Source organism: Molossus molossus, unplaced genomic scaffold (assembly GCF_014108415.1).
Source record: "Molossus molossus isolate mMolMol1 unplaced genomic scaffold, mMolMol1.p scaffold_m16_p_23, whole genome shotgun sequence".
NCBI lineage: Eukaryota > Metazoa > Chordata > Mammalia > Chiroptera > Molossidae > Molossus > Molossus molossus.
This window is the reverse complement of record NW_023425359.1, coordinates 16,884,688-16,897,241: the sequence shown is the minus strand read 5'-3', so window position 1 is coordinate 16,897,241 and position 12,554 is coordinate 16,884,688.

Below are 12,554 nucleotides of genomic sequence, written 5' to 3'. Positions count from 1 at the left end.
TTGCTGTGCAGAAGTTTCTGAGTTTGATGTAGTCCCGTGTGTCCATTTTTTTTCTTTGTTTCTGTTGCCTTAGGTGATGTATCAGTGAAAATTCTGCGTAAGATGTCTGAAATTTTGTTACCTCCAATTTCTTCTAGGATTTTTATGGATTCATGTGTCACAGTCAAGTTTTTGATCCATTTTGAGTTTATTCTTGTGTATAGTGTAAGTTGATGGTCTAGTTTCATTTTTTTTGTATGTAGCTGTTCAATTTTCCCAACACCATTTATTAAAGAGCTGTCTTTACTCCACTGTATGGTCTTGCCACCTTTGTCAAATATTAATTGAGCATATTGCCTTGGGTCCATTTCTGGGTTCTCTGTTCTGTTCCACTGGTCTATATGCCTATTCTTGTGCCCAAACCAGGCTGTTTTGATTACAGTGGCTTTGTAGTATAACCTGAAATCTGGTAATGTGATTCTCCAATTTTGGCCTTCTTTTTCAAGATTGCTGTGGCTATTCGAGGTCTTTTTTTTGTTCCATGTGAACTTTTAAAGTATTTGTTCTAGTTCTGTGAAGTATGTCATTGGTATTTTGATGGGGATTGCTTTGGGTAATATGGACATTTTAATGATGTTAATTCTTCCAATCCGTGAACAAGGTATGTGCTTCCACACTTTTTTATATCTTCCTCTATTTCTTTTTTCAATGATCTGTAGTTTTCTGCAAATATGTCCTTTGTTTCTTTGGTTAAGTTTATTCCTAGGTATCTTATTATTATTATTATTTTTTTGCCGTGATGGTAAATGGGATTTTTTTTTTAGTGTCTCTTTCTGTGAGTTCATCATTGGTGTATAAGAATGCCATCAATTTCTTGATATTAATTTTGTATCCTGCTACTTTGCCAAATTCATTTATTAAGTCTAGTAAATTTTTTATGGAGTCTTTGGGGTTTTCTACATATAGTATCATGTCATCTGTGAATAATGACAGTTTCACTTTCTCCTTTCCAATTTGGATCCCTTTTATTTTTTCTTCCTGTCTGACTGCTGTGGCTAAGACTTCCAGTACTATGTTAAATAAGAGTGGCAAAAGTGGGCCTTCTTGTCTTGTTCCTGTTCTTAAGGGAAATGCTTTTAGTTTTTGCCCATTGAGTATGATGTTGGCTGTAAGTCTTTCATATATGGCCTTTATTATGTTGAGATATGATCCCTCTATTCCCAGATTGCTGAATGTTTTTTTTTTTTTTTTTTATCCTCACCCGAGGACATTTTTCCATTTTTTGTTCAGGTAGAGTGGGAGGGAGAGAGAGAAACAGATTGAGAGAGAGAAACATCGACGTGAAAGGAACACATCGAGTGGCTTCCACCTGCACGACCGACCAGGGCCGGGGACAAACTGCAACCGAGGTACGTGCCCCTAGCAGGAACCGAACCCAGATCTCTCTGGACCGCAGGCCGATGCTCTAACCGCTGAGCCAAACCGGCCAGGGCCTGAATGTTTTTTTATCAGAAATGGGTGCTGGATTTTGTTGAATGCTTTTTCGGCATCTATTGATATGATCATATGATTTTATCTTTCATTTTGTTTATGTGGTGTATCACATTTATTGATTTGTGAATATTGAACCAGTCTTGCATCCCTGGGATGAATCCCACTTGGTCATGGTGAATAATTTTTTTGATGTATTGCTGGATTCGATTTGCTAGTATTTTGTTCAGGATTATGGCGTCTATGTTCATCAGGGATATTGGCCTGTAGTTTTCTTTCTTTGTAGTGTCTTTTTCTGGTTTTGGAATTAGAATTATACTGGCCTCACAAAACAAGTTTGAAAGTCTCCCTTCTTTTTGAATTTTTTGAAACAGTTTGAGGAGAATAGGTATTAGTTTTTCTTTGAATGTTCAGTAAAATTCCCCCGTGAAGTTGTCTGAGCCTGGGCTTTTGTTTGCTGGGAGAGTCTTGATTACATCTTCAATTTCTTTTGTTGTTATTAGTCTGTTCAAGTTTTCTATCTCTTCCCAGTTCAGTTTTGGGAGACTATGTATTTCTAGAAATTCGTCCCTTTTGCTTAGATTGTCGAATTTATTGCCGTATAATTGTTCATAATATTTGCTAACAATCTTTTGTATTTCTATGGTGTCAGTTATTTCTCCTCTTTCATTTCTGATTTTGTGTATTTGGGTTCTCTTTGTTTCTTGGTGAATCTAGCTAAGGGTCCATCAACCTTGTTTATCTTTTCAAAGAACCAGCTCTTTGTTTCATTGATCCTTTCAATTGTTTTTTTGGTCTCCATGTCATTTATTTCTCCTCTGATCTTTACTATTTCCTTCCTTCTACTTGCTCTAGGGTTTTCTTTTTGTTTGCTTTCTAGTTCTTTAAGTTGTGAGGTTAGATAGTCTATTAGAAATTTTTCTTGTTTCTTGAGGTAGGCCTGTAGTGCTATGAACTTCCCTCTCAGAACTGCTTTTGCTGCATCCCATAGATTTTGTGTTGTTGTGTCTTCATTTTCATTGTTTCCAGGAAGTTTTTAATTTCTTCCGTGATCTCCATGGTAACCCATTCATTGGTCAATAGCATGCTATTTAGCCTTCATGTTTTCAAATGTCTTTGCATATTTTTGTTGCAGTTGATTTCTAGTTGCATGCCATTGTGATCTGAGAAGATGCTTGATATGATTTCAATCTTCCTGAACGTGTAGAGATGTAACTTGGGCCCTAACATGTGGTCTATCTTTGAGAATGTCCCATGTGCCCTTGCGAAGAATGTGAATTCTGCAGTTTTGGGGTGTAATTCTCTATAGATATCTACTAAATCCATTTGATCTAGTGCTTCATTTAGAGTCTGTGTTTCCTTGTTAATTTTTTTCTAGAAGATCTATCCAGTAATGTCAGCAGGGTATTGAAGTCCCTTGCTATGATTGTATTGCTGTTGATTTCTCCTTTGAAGTCCTTCAAAAGATTTTTAATATATGTTGGTGCTCCTAAATTAATTGTATATATGTTTACCAAGGTTATATCTTCCTGTTGGATAGATCCTTTCAGTATTATGTAGTAGCGTTATCTGTCTCTAGTTATGGCCTTCATTTTGAAATCTACTTTATCAGATATGAGTATTGCTACCCAGCGTTTTTTTGCTTTCCATTTGCTTGGAAGATTTTTTTTTATCCCTTCGCTTTCAACCTATGTGAATCTTTTGTTGTGAGATGGGTTTCTTGTAAACAACATATATGCAAGTCATGCTTTCTTATCAAGTCATCTACTCTGTGTCTTTTTATCAGAGCATACAAACCATCCACATTTAAGGTGATAATTGATATGTACTTATTTATTGCTATTTTTGTTTTGTGTGGTTATATTTTTCTTCCTATTTCTTCTACTAATTACAGCAGTCCTTTTAGCATATCTTTTTTAAAAAATTTTTATCCTCAACCAAGGACATTTTTCCATTTTTTTGTTCAGATAGAGTGGGAGAGAGAGAGAGAGGAAGAGAGAGAGAGAGAAACATCGATGTGAAAGGGACACATCGAGTGACTGCCACCTGCACAATCCAACCAGTGATGGGGACAAACTGCAACTGAGGTACGTGCCCTTAGTGGGAACCGAACCAGGGTCTCTCGGGACCGCAGGCTGATGCTCTAACCACTGAGCCAAACCGGCCAGGGCCTTTTAGCACATCTTGCAGTGCTGGTTTGTTGTTAATATATTTTTCTTAGCCTTTTTATGTCTGGAAAGCTCTTTATTTGATCTTCTATTTTGAATGATAGCCTTGCTGGATAGAGTAGTCTTGGATTTAGATCCTTGTTTTTCATGACCTTGATTACTTCATGCCACTCCCTTCTGGCCTGTAGTGTTTCTGTTGAGAAGTCAGCTGAGAGCCTTATGGGATTTCCTTTGTAGGTAACCTGTTGCTTATCTCTTGCTGCCTTTAGGATTCTCTCTTTGTCTTTAATTTTTGGCATTTTAATTACTATGTGTCTTGATGTGGGCCTGTTTGAGTTCTTCTTACTTGGGGCTCTCTGTGCTTCTTGAACTTCACCAAGTTAGGAAAGTTTTCTGTCACTATTTCTTCCAATATATTCTCTAACCCTTGCCCATTTTCTTCCTCTTTGGGGACTCCTGTGATGCAAATGTTATTATGTTTCCAGTTGTCCCACAGCTCTCTTAAGCTATCTTCCTGTTTTTTAATTTTTTTTACTTTTGGTTTTCTGATTGGTTGATTTTTTCTACCCTGTTTTCTAATTCACTGATCCGGTCCTCAGCTTCCTCTACTCTGCTGGTTAGTCCTTCCAATGTGTTCTTAATTTCTGCTATGTCATTCTTCATTTCCACTTGGTTGGTTTTCAATGTTTCTATATCTTTACTCATGGTGCTGATGTCCTTACTCATGTTGTTGAGCTTCCTGAAGATCATGGATCTGAACTCTACCTCTGATAATTTGCTTAGCTGCATTTCATTGATCTCATCTTCAATAGAGTTCTCTTGTTCTTTCATTTGGGGTTTGTTTCTTTGTTTCACCATTTTGGCTATCTCAGTGGGTTTTGAAGCCTGCCAAATTTTCCCTGTGGGTATTGATGTTCTGTTGTTTGTGGCTCCTTCTACTGGGTTTGGATGAGCCTGGGTGGGCCCATGTTAAACACCACTGTCAAGTCTTACTTTCCTGGGTAGATTTGCAAGCCCAGGAAAGGTTCAATTATCCTCTAGCTTTTTCCTGGTGGCGAGTAGTCTCAGTTACTCAGTGCCTTGGAATGTAGCTCTGGTGTTCTGCATAAGAGGATTTCCAGAGGGTGGGATAGATGCTGATTATTAATGAGCCTCAATTTGCTTTTCTTTGCCTCACCTAGGAAAGGCTGAATCTCTGAGGGGAGCTGCTGATTTTCGCCACAGCTTGGGGAAGGAGCACACTGGCGACCATCCTTTGTGGCCACAACTCAGCAAAAACTCTGAGTGCCCTCCAAATCACGGGTGTCCCCACAGAGTTCCAGCCCAGTCTTCCCTCCCTCTGCCATAGCCCCAGGTGAGTGGCTGTGGCTATTTTAGTGCTCTGTCCTGGCTCTCTGCGCTGTGGAGCGGGCTTGGTCTTTATGCCCCAAGGGCGCTGCTCACAGCTAAGACTGCTGCTGTCTGTGGGCTCCCAGCCTACCACCCTCTCGCACCTCCACAGATCCTACCAGTGTCCCTGGTTATATGGTCTTGTCCTGCTGCTTTTCTGTTGCTTTTTTCCGAGAATTTGTCTTTATATTAGTTGTAATTCCTGTTTGGTCCTGGGAGATCATCTGCATAGCTTCTATTCACTCCACCTCCATTTTCACATCCTCTGTGCCTATCTTGTGCACAGCTGGGTTGCAAAGGCCTTTCTGGTGCCCCCGCATCTTTGAGGTCCCTCAGGTAACTGGATCGCACAGTCCTTTTGGGGACCCGTCTCTATGCCTATGTTATGGGCTGTTGGGTCACACAGGCCTCTCTGGTGCTTCAGCGCCTCTCTGGTGCTTCAGCACCCCACAGGTTCTGCGTGTAACTAGATTGCACAGTCTCTGTTGGTTTGCACAGGCCTCTTCGGTGCTTTAGCACACCACAGGTCCCAGGGGTAACTGGATCGTACAGTCCCTGCTGGGTCACACAGGCCTCTCTGGTGCCCCCTGCACCCTGCAGTTCCCATGGGCGGGCAGCTGGATGGCACCAGTCTCTCTCGGGCTCCGGTTTCCCACTGCTCTTGTGAGCTATTGGACGACACAGGCCTCTGTGGAGCCCCAGGTCCCACCGCTGGCGGCTGGGGAGTGCTGCTGCCCCATGGAGCTCAACTCCTGCTCAGCTTTTGCTGTAGTTTTTGGGAATGGGTCTCAGCTACTGGTATGTGCTTCTGTTACCTGGGGATGGATGTCTGCTCCCCAGCCTCTATTTCTGGGGGTATATCTGGACTCTGATCGGGCTGCTACTATGGGGGATGGTGCTGGGCTTTGGGCTCTCTGTGGCTTCTGTGACTGGCACCTTGGGAGCTCCACTACTGTGCACTGGTCTGTGTTGACACAGAGTGTCCACTGGTCCGATGGTGCCAGGTGTGCTGGTGGGCTCAGGTTGCTGGGCCCTAGCCGCTCCCACTGCCTCCTCCCAGGGAAGACCCGGGATCTTCCAAAATGGTGGAACCTCCCTGTGGGGCAGGGAGAAGAGCCCTGAAGGGCCCCTTAATGTGGTAGCTGGCTGCTCCCGTCCACAGCACAGGAACTTTCTGCTCCGTGGCTCTGCACTGTTCGGGTTTGGTCATACACCTTCATGTCCACTCACACTTTCTCACACACTAGCTCACTCTCTCACACACTCACCCTCCCGCCAGTCCTGCCCACCGCCATCTTCTCAACAACTATAATTTTTTAAAAATTATATTAAATGTAAATGGGTAAAACATTTATTGAGCCTTTTTTATTGGATTTTTAAAAAGATACAACAGTTTCTTGCAGAATGAGACTGACCTGTAGACAAAAGCATCCCTGCCAAGACTCTGCCCTTCCAAGGACAATGTTGCTGTATCTGTCACAAGAAAGCAGCCCCCCCATTATTTTTCAGGAATGCTTTTGTACTTAACACCTCTGTGAACACTGGGACCACATACCCTCCTCTGCAAGATCTATTCAGCAGTGGCTGGACAGGCTGCCAGATTCAGCCTCTGAACCCTAAAAGCTGACATTTTGATTAGACTTGAATTGCTCAGTCAAATCTTAGTCACCTCTCTGCACACGGACATGATCTCTAACCCAGGAAAAGGTTTTATTTGAACCTAGGGGATCGACTGAAGTGGAGGAGTTGAGTCACAGTGCTCCAGGTTTGAGTTTGGTTCAGCTCCCTGATTGGAAAGATGAGATTGTTGCAGTGTTGGCTAATAAAGGCTGTTGTTGGGAGTGTTCTCAACAGGCATTTTCCTATAAGGGAAGCTCTTCCCGTAGTACTGTTCCAAGGAGAGCCTTTTTGAGGTTAGTCATGAAATTCAAACATACGATGATATTCAGTCTCCACCGTGGTCAGAATCTGTGGTTTCTGTGCATATGTGGGTATACTCTCTTAAAGCATTGATTTGAGATTCAAAAGTTTACTGAGTTTAATGGATATTTACTATTTTTGTCTGCTCAGTACCTCTATTACACTTTTGGGAAATCCCCCTCTCCAACTGTACCTGGTTTTTGTGGTCAAGGGTAGTGTTGATTGTCCACCCCCACCCCCACCCTGGACCCAGCCACAGCAGAGGGGAATAGTCTAGCCTGGGCAATCATGGTGACCAATTAAGAATGAGACTGCGACTCAAACAGAGCTAGATTACTTCAATTTGGGTAAAAATATCCAGTTTAAGTTACGGTTTAGTGGGTTCTTTGGATAGGGCCATATACTGATGTTTATTGTGACAAAGGACATGTATGATGCGAGGAAAAGCAAAAGCTGTAAGTGGGAAGACCCTGGTGGCGGTCCTTCCCCAGCCTCACCCTGAGACTTGTCGCAGACTTTCTTAGATTTTGTTTCCTCGACGAGTCAACAAGGGAGTGTGGTACCTGCCCTGCACATCACCAGCCTCTCAGGAGAGTAGAAATAAACCAACAAACAAGAAATGCCTTTGAAAGTCATCAGGTGCCAGATTGGGAAGGGGAATGTTATTGAAGAAAGATGCTGGGCATTGGATTAGGTAGATCTGGGTTCAAGTCCCAACGAGAAAATACGGGGGTCAAATTGCTTAACCTCTTTGCATTCTAGTTGCCTCATTTTTGTGATGGACACCCAAGAGCATCTATTTCAGGACTGTAGGAGGCTTCAACAAATGTAAATGAAGTTCAGTTTATGTGAGTTCTCTCTTCCTTTGTAGACAAAGCGGAAGTTAAGAATGCTGCTTTTTTCCCATTGGCCTAGGAATTAAGCTTTTCTCCCAGAGTGAGGAGGATGAAGGGGGCAGGGGACTGGCTGTTCAGCTGCCACCCTTGGTATCTGCCAGGCCGAGGGAGGCAGATCCTCTCCCATGTTCCTGTGTGTCAGCACTTTCAGGGTTTCTTAATCAGCTTTGGTCCCGCTGCTGCTGTTGCTATGGTTTCCCCATTGTCATTTGCCTTCCAACTTGCTTATGTTTATTTGAAATTTTCATGGATCATTTTAGGAGCCTCCCACCTGACTTTTTCTGTATCTCCCCTACCCCATTTATTTCTTCATTTCTCTTGTTTTGTTTTCATGTCTGTATCGTTATTCTTCTCACCGGGTGTGTTGGTTGAGTAGAGATTTTGACAAATGTCTTATCTGTTGCTTCCATTCTGAATTTCCCAGCTTTGCACCATGAAGACTCTTCAGGTACTAGACATGGTTTTCTTTTCTATTTCCTTTCCTTTCCTCCATCACCCTCTTTGCTTCTCTGGCTCTACACCAAAATTTTCCTTCGCCTCTGGGTTAAACGTTGTCATTGTCATGTAATGCCATCTCCAGAATGTACTCTGGCTTCTTCCCAGGAGGTCTTTGCCCTCATTGGCTCTCCACCACCTTCAGCCCCTGAGCCCAGTACCCTTCTCATCCCTGCAGGGCATCTCCAGTTCACAACCATTGCAGGGACACTTCTCCTTTATCTGGGACCACAGGTCGATTTCTCCAGGAAGATTTCTTAGGAAGTAGTGCTCCAGGGAGAGAAGGGTCACAGAAGGAGTAGGCACTCTCATTCAAATGTGATAAGATGTATGAAGCTCCCTAAAGTGGCTGCCCGTGTTACATGTTTAATAATTAGTACTGGTCAGTACTGGCTTCTTATGCAATGAATGGTATTTGGGGAGGTCGGGTTGGGAATATCTTGCAACATTTGGAGACTGAAACTTAATATTGTGCTGATCTGGTCACATGACAGTTCAAGCTCAAATGTAGGAACAGAGAAAGAAATATGACTTCAATGCTGGAAGTAGAAAAAAAGGAATGTATTGCTCACTATGATTATTGGTCATTTTGGGGCAGAATCATCACCTCATCTTTTGGAAGACTTGGTAAATGTTTCATGTCTCTTTGTAATCCCTCCTTTTTCCTTATTACTTTTACCTAAAAGTATGTACAAATATTCTTCTTCTGTTTTTTTTTTTTTCAAAAGTTCATTGATCAGTTTGAAGTTCATCTGAAAGTGTTAGAATTAAAGGTATTTTCCTCTACTGTGTTTATGTGGTATTTTTTTCTTTCCTGTTTTTCTGTTTAAATTTGTGCTTGTATGATGGTGCTTTTTATGGTCTGATTTGCATTTCTTGTGCATTGTCTGTCTTTTCTCAGGGCCAGTGAGTTTCTGAAAATCAGGAACCATGATTGAGTCTCTGCATTTCCCCCAGAACTAACATAGCATCTCATAAGTGGCAGACACTCTTGAATGCTAAATAAATTAAAAATAAATTGTCTGTGCCAAGATGAAGGACCAAATGACAACTAACGTTCAGCATAAGGGAGGAGCTCATGCTTTTACAGAACGGTATTGGCAAAGGCTCCTGCCAGCACCAGTTTTATGGATTTGAGAGGGCAGATCATGAAATATTCAGGAATGTTATGAGCCAGTTGTGAAGCCATTTGGAACATGACGTTGGCTTTGCTGGGTCTGTTTACACCATAGGAAATCAGCAGAGGCTACAAATCAGGGTTGTTTGTTTCTTTTCTTTTTAAAAAATATATTTTTATTGATTTTCTTCTATTTTTTTTTTTTTTTAGAGAGAGAGAGCATGAACCATCAATGTGCGAGTGGAACATGGATCAGCTGCCTCCTGCAGAGGCCCACACCAGGGATCAAACTCACAACCTAGGTATGTGCCCCGATCAGGAATTGAACCAGCAACCTTTTGGTGCATGGGCCAACACTCAACCAAATGAGCTACACCATCCAGGGCTGTTTGTTTCTTTTGTGAGCCAGTTGGCCAGCACTCCACTGACAATAACCGTGGCAGTGAACCTGGATCCCTGGTAATAATGGCAAGCCTTGAGGAAATAATTAGGTATTGACTGTAGTCAAGAATTTCCTAAACAGCCACACTTTGCAATAGAAAGCCTAACAGGAGTGCAGTCATGAATTGTCAGTGGGCAATTAGACAGTTTTCTAAATGCTAGAGATAAAGGCCACTGGGACAGTATGCTTACAGAGCCTCGTGAAGAAAGGTCCAGGTCGTCCTCAAAAACAAAAACAAACCAGACCACAGCTGAAGAAAGCAAGATACACAGGCAGTTTCCTCAAATGGCAAAGTGAGTTCAAGGTATCCAGGGGCCTCGAGATCTGAATTGTGATCTATCCTGTTGACTAATTCCTGAACGCTGTCTTCTTTTCCAGGCATAGACATTAGTAAGTCTATGGCAGGCTTAAGAAACATTAAAAAAAAAAAATACAGTGTTAGAAGACAATGTTAGAAGGTGTATTTGAAATTATGCAAAGCATATTTAGTACATATCAAAACAGAATGGGGAAATTCGAAACCACTTCTCATTTTCTAATTTCTAGCACAGTTAATGATGAAACGTGTGCTTCCCCAGTGACCCTTCTCTGCTAGGACGGCTGAAGCATCTTTCTTGTTATCGTACCTGTACCTGCCCATTCATTAACATTTTCACAGACCTTTGGATTCATAAAATCCTTCGAACAATGGAGGAAGGATTCTCTAGTCAAGTCCAGATAGCCGGTGAGACGGTTCTAAAAGAATGACGAGAAAGGGATTTTAAGACCTTTTTGAAAAAGACTCAAAATACCTTTCACAAGGTATTAGTTGTCTATAATTTGAATAGAGCAGACTATTGTTGGGCTTAATTCTATTTTAAAAAATCACTTGTTTTGAGACTACAAAGTAAATCACGGAAGAGAGCTTAAAGGCATCCCCTTGTATGTAAATAAGACATTTTTGGCTGAAAGACGTCTGGCATCCTATCACTGTTTCTCGGGGTGCACTGAAGAGTTACTGAAGGCTGGGGTTGCCCAGTCGATTCAAAAGGTCACAGGAGTACACAGCTTGTAGCTCGCATATCAAACTGGTCTCAACTGATGAAAGGCGCCAGGCAAGGACACTCAATCACCCAGTGGAATGATCTCGGGAGATCTTTTCCTGGCTCCCCACAAGTGTTCCTTGCTTTTCAGCAGCCCACCGTGTGCATAAAATTAACAACATGCTACAGTGGCTTCTTATAGCATAAATGGAGTTCCTGACAGTGATATTCATTCCCACACTTCTGCTGCCTTCCGGTGAGAATTACTCCCGGACTCCACTTATTTGAACAGAAGGTGTGAGTTTAAAGGTGTGAACAAACAGGCCAGCAATATACAGGGTGTCCCCCCAAAATGTATACAGGGTGTCTGTAGATTCGATTACATTTTGAAGATGAAAAGTATTTTAATGAACACTGGCTTTACAATTATTCGAAGTCGTGTACAGATTTTTGGGGGGACACCTTTGTTTCTGCATGGATGGGTGCTTGAGTTACTCACAGGCTGAGCTTGGCCTTGAAAGCGGACTTCACAGAATGCTAAATCTCCACCAAAGCATCTTTGGGAAGGCTGCAAGGGTTCTGAGCAGCAGTGTGCACTGAATTTTTCAGCTGCACTTCCATTTTTTTTTAAATTTTTTATTTACTTATTTTTTTTGCACTTTCATTTTTAACCTGTTTTTTCAGTGCGTTGTAGGTCCAGCCAGCCTCAACTTCGTCTGTGAGGACTTTCAGAGTGAATGCTACCCACAGAGAATCGTCTATTTCTTACCAGTTTGATGTTTTAAATCAGAAAACAGAGACATTGAAAGAAAAAGCTGAAGCCAGTTGAAGAGTAATTTGTCCATAGAAGTAAAAATGGTGGTGGTGGCTGTGATGAGGAACATTTATTAATTTATTAAACACGAATGCCACGGTCGTAAATCACTTAATCCTCACAAATCCTATAATATCGGTACTATTTTAGGTCCAGTTTGCAAAATGAAATCAGCATGTCCCAGGTCATACAACTAGTAACTGGTTTAGGCTGGATTTTAATCCCAGCCGTCAGAGTACAGAACCTGCCTCTTAACTATTACCCTTAACATCCCCAATGATCCTTGGCTATGGTGCACCCCAGGGATGACAGGGACAGCATCTGGGGCAATATGTCTGTGTTCTCCAAAAGACAGACCTCACCCCAAGCCTAATCTATTTTTCCTTGGTTTCTGTATCTTACCCTTTTCAGACAGGCACTTTCAGTGATATAAAGAAGATTTTTTATTTGCTTGATTTTTGCAATAAGCTTAGGTTTCCACATGTAGCAAATAAAAATACAGATGCCCACCTAAATTAGAATTTCAGATAAATAAGTACTATTTTTCTGAGTAGATCCAAAATATTGCATGGTCCATACTTACATGAAAAACTAGTTGTTGTTCATCTGAAATTGCAATTTAGGTGGACTTCCTGTATTTTATCTGGCAACCCCAAGTAAGCTGAGCTTCAAACCTGAATGCCAACACCATAAAAATTATTCAATCATCTCATAGAGATGGTAGGAAAAAACCCCTAACACCTTGCCTTAGGTTTGTGAGGTTAGGGATGAAATACTGGTCAAGTTTGTCTTGGGACTGAGTGAAATAGATCAGGTGTGGT